The sequence below is a fragment of the Simochromis diagramma genome, unplaced genomic scaffold (assembly GCF_900408965.1).
Source record: "Simochromis diagramma unplaced genomic scaffold, fSimDia1.1 OVJJ01000685.1, whole genome shotgun sequence".
Taxonomy (NCBI): domain Eukaryota; kingdom Metazoa; phylum Chordata; class Actinopteri; order Cichliformes; family Cichlidae; genus Simochromis; species Simochromis diagramma.
This window is the reverse complement of record NW_024387477.1, coordinates 3,597,363-3,612,144: the sequence shown is the minus strand read 5'-3', so window position 1 is coordinate 3,612,144 and position 14,782 is coordinate 3,597,363.

Below are 14,782 nucleotides of genomic sequence, written 5' to 3'. Positions count from 1 at the left end.
GATCCCACGCACCCAATGCAAAGCTTCTTCAAGCTGCTGCCATCAGGGAGGAGACTGCGGAGTCTCCAGGCCAGGACCAGCAGACTGAAGGACAGCTTCATCCATCAGGCTGTCAGGAAGCTTAACTCCCTCCCGATTCTGCCCCCTCTCCCCCCCACAGTCTCACTGAACTCTGTCACACACACACACACACACACACACACACACACACACACACACACACACACACACACACTCACTCTGACTCACTCACTGGCCTGCACCAGTTACCAGTCACTTGTGGAGCATTGGACTGCCATTACCTCATAAGACTTTGTTGTTACACTATCTCTTACCGCATACTACTAAATCTCCATTTGCACTATTTGCCTATTTGCACTACTATGCCTCCTTACTTGAATATTGTATATTGTATATTGCATAGCTTTTTTTTTGTTGTTGTTATACGTAAAATTGTATTGTATTTATTTAAATTTTTACTTTTTAATTATTTTATTTGCATTTTTTAATCACTAGGGTTTGAGAGTAACGAAATTTCTATTCTCTGTATGTCCTGTACATGTGGCAGAATTGACAAATAAAGTTGACTTGACTTGACTTGACTTGACAAACAGTTGGGTAGTTTGTTAGCAATCTGAGACCCCTTTGTCTAGTCTGCTGACGTAGCCTCTGGGCACATTGGGCAACATTTTAGTGTTTCCGATGTAGCTAAAGTCTAAAAACTTCCTGTTTTCCGGGTCATTGTTCACAAAAGCTGATGAATTTTAAAACGCTAATACAAAGCTAAATTGTCATCAGACAACAGCCGGTGTTTTTGAATTTCTGCAAATACGTTCTTTCGTCTGCACTTCAGAAGGATTGTTTACCTGCATGAAGCCAAAGGCTGCACAAGCCTGATTGAACAATGCTATCTGCCCTGAAAGCAGACTGCAAATGGCAACCAAATACTGAGACACACTATATGGACAAAGTAGACGGGCCACAACTCTTAATATTTAGATTCAAGAGTTTTCAGTCCCGTTGTCACAGGTGTATAAAATTAAGTCACATTTTACAAACATTGGTGAAACAATGGTCATTCTAATCAGCTCACTGAATTGAGCATTGTACGGGACACAGCCCCTGCTCTAACCACTTGGCACCCTAGGCCAGATTTTAGGTGGCGCCCCCACCCTTGCATTGCAGTAAATTCCACTTCCTATTTACATATACTCCTGAAAGGAACTGAATGGCGTTGTCTTTGACATTTTCTATACCGTACATGTGTTATATACAGTGCTTTGTTCTGAATAAGCAAATGTTTCTACTTAGATTCAAATGTATTGTCATTACAGTGAATTATTGATTAAATTTAGTATTAACATTCACGGTGTGCACTTCAACACTGATTTAGAGTTTAATACTATAACCAGATAGCAACAAAAATGTAGAAAATGTAACACCTGCTGAATAGATAAAATCTTTAAAAAATAAAATTTCACTGAGGAGTTTAAGGTGGACAAAGTAATCTATAATACTATAGGTGACTCCTAATCCTGAAGCTACGGTGGCCCTGAGAGGTCAAACAGACTGCAACTTAAGAAAACACCAGCAATAAGAAAAACGCTGCAAGCACATAAAACACAACGGAAACAGGAAAAAAGAAAACAGAAATACAAAAAAATAACATATTTCCAAAAGCACAAGGGAAATGTTTCTGGGGCGACAATAACCCGACGGACCAGTTGCAGAAACCATAAGCTAAGAATTGTGCTGGGAGACACTTACAAGAAGTGGAGAATCTATCAGTTTTGCGAGGAAAGAAAAGATGAGAGGTAAGTGTGTTAGCCTAACTATTAGCCTAAAAATCCATCATCAGTATTATATGAATCATGAGATTAAAACACACTTACCTAGCATGTTTTGATCCTGCAACTTGTCCGTCAAGTTATTGTCTCCCCAGAAACATTTCCCTTGTGCTTTTGGAAATATGTTTTTTCTTATTTCCGTTTTCTTTTGTCCTATTTCCGTTGTGTTTTCTGTGCTTTTGCAACGTTTTTCTTAATGCTGGTATTTTCTTAAGTTGCAGTCCGTTTGGCTTTCAAGGCCACAGTATAAAGCACTTTAACTGATCTTAAAACTAGCTATTTATTGATTAGCAAACCATGCTAGGCTAAAGGCTACTAGCATTCAACAGCAAATTAGCAGGTTAACACTACGTTCTGCTAGATAATTAAAGCAAACAAATATTATCATATTATATTTACTGTACCTCTGTCTCTGCTACTTTTTCCTCTTGAACGATCAGATGTAACTGATTCTACTGTAAGATGGAGTCAAATAGGAACCACACCAAGTAAGCCACAAAGTGGCAAACCACATAAAGATACAGAGCTAGGCACTGAGTGCTGAGGCCCATAGTTCTCAAAAGTTGCCAGCGCTTTGGTGATTCAGTAACTGCAGGGTTCCAAACCTCCTGTGGTTTTAACATCAGCACAAACAGTGCACACCAGGAGTTTAACAGCATAGCTTTACATGGCCGAGCCTTTCATCACCAAGCACAAAGCCAAGAATTGGATGGAGTAGTGTAAACATTTTACTAAACCTGCTATGGAGGTGGCAAATGCAGGATGAGCACTTGTCAGAATGTTTTTTCTAAAATGCTTCTTTTTAGTGAAGAAACCAGCAATTGCTTTTTAGGAATGTGGGATGTTATTCCCCCAGTAACCATCTGGAATCAAATCTACAAAATAAAATTATGGCGTCAAACATCTAAGACAGTGTGTGCAATTCAGAGGTCAGTTTGGTAGAGTCCTTAGCACTTCAGGAATTTAGAAATGGACAAAAATATACTACACTACCGTGCAAATAGTCTGGAATTTTGCTAGGAAAATGGGAAAAAGATGGAGTGATTTATTGAAAAGTTCTCCTTTGGATGTTGGCTGTCTGTTATTCTGTTCTCTATCAAAATGATCCCACACTACTTCAATAATGTTGCAATCTGGGCTCTGTGCAGGCCTTGGATAGTGATCCATAGTGTGTCTTTCTATCCAGGTATGTTTTTACAAAGTGTTTGGGATCACTGTCGTGCTGAAAAATGCAGCTCTTGTCAATCAGATTCCTTCCAGATTGTACTGTACATGACAGTGCCTCCACCGTGTTTTACTGTACCCATCTCCTGACCTCCTCCATACATACTGATCATTATTTGAACCAAGGCTTTAACATTTGGACTTATCCATCCATAACACTGCCGCTGATTTTCAGTCTAGTTCATGTATAATTTGGCATAGATCAGTTTTTTCTCCCTGTTTTCATTTCTTAAGAATGGCTTCTTGAGAGCCAACCCTCCACTGAGAGCAGTTCTGATAAGGTGAACAGAAGATGAATCATCTCTCAGTTCCTTTGTCAGTTCTTTTCTTAAGGATATGACTTTCAGATCCTGCTCATCTGCTGTAGATAGGTTTTCAGGTCTGACATTTATACCTTTTTCCTCCACCAGTCCAGTTTCCTCAAAGGACACACTGCACACCACGCCAAGTTTCCAGCTAATAGCTCTTTGCCAATCACCTTGTAAGTGTAAAAATATTATTTCATGCCTGTCAAACTGTGTTATCCTTGGCCTTTTTCATATATTCAGCTAAAGAAATGAAAGCAAAATGTGTGTTTTTGTGACAGGCTGTTAGTAACAAAGTGCCTAAAGATAACATTTTAAATTCAGTTCTTTACTAAGTTTTCTGTAGACACAGCATTGTGTCCTCCTTTGAGTTAGGTGCCTTTTTGTGCTTGAATTCACTGGTCAGTGTTAAATGGTTTAACAGAAAAACAGCAAAAGAAAAAAATCATTTGAAAATGGTCAGGCACAAGGACTGGACTGAAGATGCCGTTTAAAAATGGCACAGTCTGATACCATGAACGCCAAATAGAAAGAAATAAGGAGTGGCTAAAGACTTGCACAGTGCTTCAGATTTTATTTTTAATTACTATTCAGATGTTTATTATCTCCAAACTCTCCAAAGATAATTTTATGTAGTTTCAATCAATGTTCACTGGAGAAAACCATCAGGTTTTCAGTACATGTGATGCTAGATCTCTTGAGTGTAACACGATTTGTTTTGGTTTTGGCATACCAGAATTACACTTGTAAAAAAATACTCAAATGAAAACCATTTTAGGATGTTATAACAATCCCAGATTTCAATCAGCGCCCTGTACTACTCAGTGTTTCATACAGATGGAACAGCAGACTTGTTATACGTGCATCTCTGCACACACAGGGTGATGAGAGACACTATTTTACAGTCCAGACCTGAAGGAAGCACCAAATGGTTGTTACCATCATTCACATGGTAGTAAAGAACTGCCTGTCTTATTGTAATCTGCATCCAGGGAGCTGTTTTCAGGTGAATGGGTAAAACAATATTAAGTAGTTCTATCTGTCTGGTTCTTTATTCCTTTCTGAACTTTTATTATAGTTTGTTTAGCTGGTTTCATGTGTGTGAAATGGCTAATAATAAAAGGTTAATAAGATCCTAGCTAAAGTAACAGTTACAGCCTCTGTATTTAAAATAAATACTTGTGTTTAGAGCTAGCAGGGAATATGTCTTGTCCTTCATAATATAAGTACCCAAATGCTTGACTATTGAGCAGAACAACAGTCCCTATATTTACACTTATATTTTTTCTCTGTCCTTTTTACTGCACAGGGTCCACAAACAGTGGGAACAATCCATGATAGCTTCCTGAACTAAAGCCAAACTTCCCAAATTTCAGAATGACTTCAGACCCACGGCCTTGACCTCTTTATTAATAAAATCATGAGAAAAAATATTTAAAACAGCAGTGAGCTTTGCTTCTAGAACCGAGAAGGGACTCAGGATCTTCGCCTTAAGAGTTCGACTGAAAATGCAGAATTGTTTGGGGACTTCAGCGCCACACAGCCAGACATGCAATTGCATAAGCTCGCTATCAGAGTTAAATGTCAGTCCTCTTTTTCCTTTTGTACTCATGGACTCTACAAAAATGAGACATTGATCAGACTTAGATAAGTTAGCATAACCCATCCACCCAAAACCAAAAAAAGGTTGTTTTTGTGCATGCATGGCTTTCTATATTGTGTGCTTCTAAATTCCTGATTTAGTGTTACATTCATGTGTCTATGTGTGCTAAATGGGTTACCCACTGGTTATGGTGTATCCCACTGCAGTATGACTAACAGCCCCATAGGGACAAATAAAATCAGTGATTTATTTATGGTCAGATTTTCCAGAACTCCTGAAAACCACAAGAAACCCACAGCAGAGGGTGATAAAATAAGAGAGATGACAGCAAAGGCCTCCCTGTAGCGTGACATTCAGCCTGCTTATGTTGTATTTGGGGGGGGACAGGTGTTAGAGGAGAACCAGGCAGTACACCGAAGCTCTAAACCAATGAACATATGGTATGTTTTTGAGCTTTACTGGGGCTGGAAACCACATTTAAACCACATGAGAATGATCTGTCTGGATATTTTTTCTCCCCTCAATACAGATGTCCTCTATGAAAACTAGGGAGGAGAGAAATAGTAAATGATTATGTTTTATATGTGTTGCATGCCTCCTAAAACTTATCTCTCATACTGATAATGTGGCCCCTTTTGCATCATGCAGCATAAATATCAATCAAGAAAACATTATGCTGCATGGGAGATTTAAGTCTTATAAACATTTAACATCAAAGGGAAATCCTTATATTTTTGTCTTTCTTCCCCATATGAGGTCGCTCAGCATAAAATGTTCATTCAAGCGGATACAGCGGAAAATCTTACAACATACAAATAGTGCAGTTAGTTCACTGTCTTGTCCAGTTTCTGTTTAGTCTTGGTACTGGATGATATCCTCCTATTCACTCAGGATTTCCCCAAAACTAGCAGTATGATCTGTAACCGGAAGGTCGCCGGTTCGATCCCTTGGCTCTCTGTCCTGGTCGTTGTGTCCTTGGGCAAGACACTTTACCCTACTTGCCTACTGGTGTTGGCCAGAGGGGCCGATGGCGCGATATGGCAGCCTTGCTTCTGTCAGTCTGCCCCAGGGCAGCTGTGGCTACAACTGTAGCTGCCTCCACCAGTGTGTGAATGTGAGAGTGAATGAATAGTGGTATTGTAAAGCGCTTTGGGTGCCTTGAAAAGCGCTATATAAATCCAATCCATTTATGAAGACAGTTAACATCATTCAGACATCTACCAGTCAGGTATTGTACTAAAGATGTATTAAAGCTTCATGAACAGCTGAGCATCGATAAGTGAGTGGAAGATGCCACTGGTTCAACCTTCACATAGTAATGGTGTAGTACAATGGTCCCTCGTTTACTGCGGGAGTCACGTTCTAAAAATAAATTGCAATAGGTGAAATCTGCGAAGCAGCCAGCTTTATTTTTTACAATTATTATAGGTGTTTTAAGGTTGTAAAACCTCTCAACCTCTTTATACACTTTTCTCAGACAGGCATGAACATTTCCATGTTTTTCAAGTTCAAAACTTCGTAGTCCAGTATTATAGAATGAAACCAAAATCAAACCTTGTTTTCAGGTCCAGAACATGGGAATAGAGCAGCTGCCAGAGAATTCACCATTAATGAATCAATGTTACGGACGCAGAGGAAGCAAGAAGAATGAGTTGAGTAAAGTTTGACTTATCTGACTGTTTTGTTTCGCTTAATGCGCCTTATAATCCGGTGCACCTTATGGTGTGAAAAATACGGTAACTTCTACCTTCCTTTAGCATGTCCAGAAGTTGGGGAGAAAACTTACAAACATACAGTACAGCACTTCAGAGTCACACTGCTAGCCATCGAAGATTTACGTAAATTTGATAAGCTGAACGCATTCTGCACTGTACAGGAGACATGGCACGGAGAAGACTGATTGACAGTGGTCTACAGCCAATCAGGACGCAGAACAAAATGCGCTGTAAAAAAAAAAAAAAGCCTGCATGATTGCCAAAAACCCCGTTATAGCGAGGGACCACTGTAATGCTAATGTAGTAATGCTAGCATCATAAACCTATACAGATTCACTGTAGAACCTTCAAAATGACGATCGAGCCCTGACATTTTGAACATAATTAACAACATTCAGTTACACTAATTATCAGCCCAAACGTGCATTTGCACATAAACATAGGAGCAGGCCATGTAAAGCATGTTAGTGAAATCAAGAATCTAAGACATGAACTGCTGTTTTTAAGATATATTTTTAAGATATTATTAGAGATCGAGCATTAGCTGCTCCTAGAGAGCATTCATCCAGCTACAATTTAGCTCCATGGTATGAATCAGTGGGTTAATTGAGTAATTTGAAAACAGCCTTGTCCACTCAAGACAATTTTGTTATGTGTGACAGCTAGCAGTTCATCTTTGCATTGGCTGTGGAGTTTTCACAGAAGCCCATTTTTAAGCAAACATTAGGGCCCAACCATCTCAAATCAGCCAATTTTTTAGCACATTTTTTGCTCAAGCATCTCCGATTGGACTAAAAGTTTCATGGAATAAAGCTTTAACATGTGTAATCATTTCTGTGAAATTTTAGCTTGAAATTGAAAAATGGTCAATGAACCCGCTTTCTGGGCATTTTTGGCTCAGTGAAACCTGTGATAATGTTTTAACATGAATACTGCAAAAACTATTAAAGACAAAAGCCTGAAACTTCCACTGGCCCATAAAAAATGAAGGAGAACCTGTAATATTGGGACAGATACATAAAAAAAATGTCTGACACTTGGCTTGTTAAAATATGAAAACAACTTCAAGCTGTCCTGTAAAGTCCCATATTTCAGCGCACAATAATAAAAAAACTTCACATTGGAAAAAACAATTAATAATAATTCTGAATGGTATCTACTTCAATTTCACAATACGGCAAAATGACACACGTAGAATATGTCGTAACATGAAAATGAAAAAATAGCAGTTTTCATTTAACTTTCATGTTGGATGGAGCAACTATGACGAAGTTGTCCCACAGAAACAAAAATATCAGTGGATTTTGCTGTTAATACAACAAAACATTTATCATATAATATACTCATATTTTCACATCCAGATGGCACTCTTATTATAACTCGGAAAATCTTGTTAAATATGTGTATATTTCTTGTTTTCGAGACCTGAGTCACTTAATCTCAAATCATTAAAACATTTTTTCTGCTCAACCATCTGCAATTTGCATAAAGAATTTAAACGTCAGTTTCTGCTGGACATATCTCTTCAACATGTCCTTGAAATCCTTGTTGAGCTTTCCAAGAAAAGAAGCATTTATGGTCAAGAATTGTTTCATATTATCTTTATGTTTGTTTGGTTTTTTAATTATTACTTTACTAGAACACAATGAAGTAGGCTGAGAGGAAATCATTAATGCCAAGAAAAGCCTCTAAGGTGCAGGCATCGTGAACTTCTAATCCTAATGAACCAAATGATCAACATGTATGCATTTGCATCGCAGGATATTATTGCAAATGTTTATGTATGTTTTCCAAATTCAACTGGATTTAAACATATCATGTGTATTTGTGTAATGAGGGAGGGAGTGCTCTCAGGAGATCAACGCCCTATATCAACATGTGCATCATTGTCAAGCAGTTCCTTTTCCTGAGGTAAAAAGAGTTTTAACGAACTCTGAAAAGGCAAAAGTGCTCAGAGACACGACCAAGGTAAGGCAGGCTGAAACCCAACCATCAAGACTGGACCAAGAAACAGCTGAAAACAGATTTTTCAAAGGTTTTATAGACTGATGACATGAGAGTGACTCTTCATGGGCCAGATAGATGGGACTGTGGCTAGACCAGAAACATGCACTGAGCTCCGCCTCAAATCAGATGCCAGCAAGGTGGAGGTGGGGTTAGATTTAGAATCTGTTGGGGATTTTTTTATTACTCTCACTTCTTCTATTCTTCTAGGAAAGCCAAAACCTCACTTTTGCTTTCATAGACATTCAGGTTTGACTTTAGCATTTTGGATTGACCCGGAACACTGTACTTGATCAATAGTAAAAATGAATCCTCAAAAATATACTTTGGCTAATAATTGTTCACAAGGTTCAGAGCTACTTAGTAACCAAACCTGTTGTCAATAAATGGTGTTAGCTGACCAGTTTTGACTGGGAAGACATTGTTGCTGTTTTAACCATGTTTGCAGGGATAAAAGTCACATGCTGGGGATTTTTTGCAGAAGATCTATCCCAAATCTTTCCTATAAAATTAGTCCAATAAGGGAACCAAGCTTATCAGGGAAGGTCAGATTTATTAAGTTCACATGCCAGCTTATTGAGGTTTTCAGTTACAGAACTTCTAAATCTGTCATGCGCGTTTAAATTATTCTGCAAGCTATTGTTCCAAACTGAGAACTACTGAACAAGAAACATTCAAGCCCTTGAAGTTATCAGCATCCCTGATGCTGTCTTTGTGTATCAGATGTTTCCTGCACAGGGCCTTAGCGGAAAGGAAGTACCCACCTATCCTGACTCTGACACTAGCTATCTCGTACTGTTATGTTGTTGCTAAATAGACCCTTTGCCCCGAAGCCAGCACTGCAAACGTTGCTTATTCAATAATAAATCGGATGCGTGCAGCAGGTTTCCTAGATGTTGATGTCATCTGGAAGTCACTGTTCCTGTTCCCAAGGGTAGAACCAGCCAGGGGCTGGTGGGAATTGTTCATGTGCTGAGGGAGGGTTACAACATGTGTGCATAGTGTGGCTTTGGGGTTATCACTGAGCTACTAATTGGAAAGGCTTCAAAAATTTAAAAAAGAAGAAGAAACTTTGTACAGTGTAAGGTACCTTTTCCGATTTCTCACATCATCAATCATATTTGTACACGTTTCTGAAAATTACAGCAGACGGGTGTGGACAGAGCAGGGAGGGGGGATTTTCATAATAGCCCTGTGATAACCCTCTCGTCAGTGCTAATGCACACATGCCTAGGCCCAGCTATACACTAAACGTAATACAGAGCTGCAAAACAGATTGCTACCAGATGTGCTTTTCCTCTGCACCAACTATATGACAATTTCCAACCTTACTCAAATATTTACCGGAAAACTGCAGTTATCGTAAAACGTAATTTTCTGGTAAATATTTGGCACAGAGATCTCATCATCCAACACTCTAAGAAATTCATGACAAATCGTTCAGGTTGTATCCCTGGGAAAATCACCTATTGAGTAATGCTGCAATTTTCTCAGTCTTCCGTACATTTGATATCCAGCGGTATTTTCTTTATTCGTAAGAGAGAAAACAAAATTACAGAGCTGGTTTGGATTTCATTAAAGAATAAATTCCAAGCTCAATGAAGAGATTTCTCTCTAGTATATTCCCTACTGTTCTTCTCTCTCCTGCCAAGTGGTATCATGCTACAGAAGCAGCAGCGTGCAGAAGAGAAACTATTAGAGTGTTAATGGTGCTGTCTTTGGCAGCACCATGTGCACCTTCTGCTCAACTCATCCCCCGATCCTGTTAGTCTGAAGCATTATTTTTAGGATTATTTCAGAGCCAAAGCTCATCTTTAAGTCCAACGGCAAACTGATCAGTCAATCCATCTCACAATTTGTCTTAGGATTTATCACCTTCATCCTTCGCCATCGCTGAATTATACTGCTATAGGCCTTGGCTCTTCCCAAGGTAGAACAGTTTCTGTATTTAAATATCGAGAATCTTTAAACAGCTGATGCCAATTTCAATGGCAGATTGTTGTTGTTCTTCTTTTTTTGGGGGGGGAGGAGAGGTTCTCTTCATAGTTTTGCTTGTAATTGAGTACTTTTGATGGTATTGATGGTTTAGTTTATTATTAGCTTTTTTAAATTTACCAGCAGCAAAAACGATGACCTCCAGACAGAGGCTGAAATGTTGGCTCAAATATCAACTGGCTACCCCAGAAGCCCTGAAAACAGACCAGACAATGTGTTTCCAGATAGTCCACAAAGCACTGAGCACCTTTTCTCTCATTTTCCCTTCATGCCTTTTAATCCCACTCTGCATTTATGTTGTCTTCTGAGGGTAATGTACCATTTGTTGTTGTAGTGTCCACTATTATGTCAAAATGATGGACAAAATAAGGAAAATGATGCAATTCTTGTCATTGGTCTGTTCTACAAGAAATCTGAAAAATGCTTTAGGATTTATGCTGCCACCCTAAAAGGGGACTCATGGATAATTTCCTATATGAATGGATCCTCCCTTTATTTATTTTTTTCAAACCAAAATGTTTAAAAACAGTCAAAATCAGAGTAACTGTAAATCCAACTCATCTCTGTACACAGCGTCCATTGTTCCATCTTAAGGATGATTTGTACTTATATTGGAAAACCAGTACTTCCATAAAACAGACAAGTCCTTCTGCACCACAGCACTGTTGAACAAAGGATAACTTGGACTTGATCCAAGGGCAGGAATATGCAATCCTGAGACAGTGGACCAACACGAGTTCTTTGCAGCTTTAGCAACAGTGATGAGTGTGAGGCCTAACAATGCTGTTTAATTTCCAGCATCCTAATGTGGCAATCTTCCTGTGGAGTCCAAACTCCACCTATTCAACTTCATCACTCATATACAGTTCTAGTTCCATCAAGCCAAAGCAAAAGTGGCTATTGTCCCCTGAGATTTAAGTCTGTCTGGTCACTGAAAGATTGAGTTCAGCTGTGCTCTAAATCTTTGTTTCCCCTCACAAATATCCAATCCATCCGGAGCTAGCTCGGCTGAATAGAGTAAACAATGAACCATTATTTTGTCAGCACTATAGTAAAGACACGCAGTACCAACTGTACCCTGTTCACACATTTGGAGAACATGGAGAGTATTATGCATCCAAATATTCACTATTCTTTGAGCATGATGTTCTCCCTCATTTCCTGTCACCACTCCAGTGGCAAACAGCTAAATTCTGCAGAACAGAGATGTTTTGGGGTTTTAGCATCATTTTAGTGAAAGATACCAAGAAAAGAAAATAGATTTTTTGGAATCTCTGGACCTTAGGAGAAGAACCACAGAAATTGGATCTTTCTGTAAAAGTTGCCAAAACTCATCAGATTGAGCTACTTTGTCTAGAAACAAAAGGAATGAGACACTTTATCTGATAACTTTGTTCCTTATAACTTACAGCCTTTTTTGTGCCACAGACCCGTTTATGTCTGACAGTATTTTCACGGACTGGCCTTTAAGGTGTCGCGGATAAATACAACAAAATAAAACCAGTACCGGTACCAAAAAAACAGAAGGTTTATTCATAACACACGGGAAAAGACCCAGGGAAAACCGACTTAACGATAAACAACGATAAAAAAATAACGATAAAAACTGATAAAACCCCCGAAAACCATAAATTTCACACCTGAGCCTCAACTCTCGCGGCCCAGTACCAAACGACTCACCCGGGGGTTGGGCACCGCTGACTTACAGCACATAGTGTAGTCTGACCACTAGTTCAAGGAACTTTCCTCTTAGCCTTTCCTCTTTATTTCAATCTACCTTCAAAAAGGCACCCCCTCCTTAAAAATGATTAGCGTGTAAAACAGAACTTTTAATACTCACCACTGAAAAAATATCTCTCCATTAACACCTGAATGATACAACATCAAGAGCCAGAGGGATGCATTTTAAGGTTGCTATGTTCCACATCACAGCAGCACACCAATAGAGGAAGGCTCGATGTTGTAAAAAAAGCAGTTCTGGCATTTGGCAGTACTTTATGTTCTTATTATCAGTGAAAGCTGACGGTAGCAAGTGAGCTGAAACAGGAAAAGCAAAACTGCATGCAATCCCCTGATGATTTTGTCCTGCAGGCTATGCTCACGGTTGCAAAAACTGTATATAAGGTGTAAACGTCACAATAAGATGCAAACAGAATGAGATGTTTGCCTTTTTGGTTAGCATTGTCACCTCACAGCAGGACTTCTTCTAATCCAAACCTCCTGGTTGACTGGAGCCTTTTTGTGTTGGGTTTGCATGTTCTCCCTGTGGGTTTCCTTTGGGAGATCACGCTGCCCCTCATAATTCAGAGTCATGCATGCTGGGTTAAGTGTTATAAATTGGCCATGTGAATGTTATTTGTCTCCATGTGTTAGCCCAGCAGTGGATTTGGGATTTTGGGATCCTTGTTCTGTTGGAACATATAATTGTGTCCAACTTTCAACCATCTAGCTGTTGATTTAAGGTGAAGTTGAAGAATGTCTTCATTATTTCATTCACCTTGTTCAATGCAGCATTAGCACTGGCTGCAAGAAAGCTCCAGAGCATGATGGTACCACCACCATGCTTGATAGTTGGTACAGTTTCTTAGGTTTGAAAACCTTTACTACTGTGAACACAAGTAAAGAAGAGACATGCTATGTAAAAACCAGCTCAACCATTCATTGTGACCAGATAGCTTAATCTTTGTCTTGTCTGACCATAGCTTGTCCATGTGAGCCATTTGAGCTTGAAGGTGTTGATTTTCGAGTGGGTGCTTCTTTCTTAATCAGCCTCTCTGAGTGTTTGGCGATGTTTTACTGACAATGCTTCACTGTGGGCAGTGAGACTGGTGTTTCAGGAGTTCATATTTCATGGTGGTTCCTGTGTTGTTTCTGAGTATCCTAACCAATTTCCTGTCATCTGAAGGTGATGGTTCTTCCAGCATTTGTGTGTTGACGTATCAAGTGTTGACGTATCAGAATAACTTGTACTTATATCTATGTACAGTTGTGCTATGTTTCCCTGTTGAGCAGAGGATGGATGGTATTGGTTTGGGAAGTTTCTTTTTATTTTATCAGTACTTGCTGGTGTATGCATGTATATTGCCACTAAAACCTGATTTTACTTCATATTTTCTGTTTTAAAATCAGATCAAAATAAAATATATTGTAAGTTTTCATAAGCACATATTAAGTTTTAGTTTAGCGAAAAGAAACATTTAGCCTCCATTTGTCTTCACATTTAGAAGAAGACGGTGCATTCACTGCTCGTGCTGCTTGGCCTCTCTAGATTTATGTCAAAAGTCATGTGACGAGCCTACATGAAGAGATTAATTTGAGCTGCTGGTGCTGGCCGGTATTGTTAACCAGTAAATTTTACATATTCTCCCATTATGCAAATTGTCAGGTTAGCTACACCCTAGAAAGACTTCTCTTTCAGATATTCAGATCAACAAAAATGTAATCAGTCATCAAGTTCATTCCATTTTTCTGCCAGTGCAGGATTTCATATTGCAGTGCTCATCATTCATTTTATCAGATACAAAGCCAAAATTTGACACAAAGAATCTCCAGAGCGTTCTTGAGTTTTTGATGTTATTTGAGGTGGTGCCAGAAGCCTTGACTAGCAACCTTTCCAATTTGCACCCCACCTTTTCCCAAAGATAAACTGGGATAAGCTCCAGCCCCACCACAGTCAAGATCGGATAAGCGGTAAAGGGAAAAAAAGAGATGGTGCCAGGTTAAAACAGTCCTGTCTGCTGGATAAACTCGTCATGTTTCATCAGGTTAGATCCAGCACCCCTTAAGTTTTTTAACCATATGAACTCGGTGATATCAATTGTTAAAAACTAATGTTGGGTGACCAAGCATTGTTCAAACCCACAGATATTTGTTTTCAGTTAACATAACTCATTACAAAAAGACGTCAAACATCTCTGAGTTTGCGGGAAGAGCTTATTTACAAAGTGATGGAGTAATGGTGCTGTGGCATTATGAAGAAGTGTGGCTTTATTTTCAAAGTTTAAAAAACTCCAGAGTTCAAGAGGTTGAGCAGGCATAAATGAAAGATACAAGAACGATTCTTTTTGTGCTTTTTCTGGAAGCGGAACA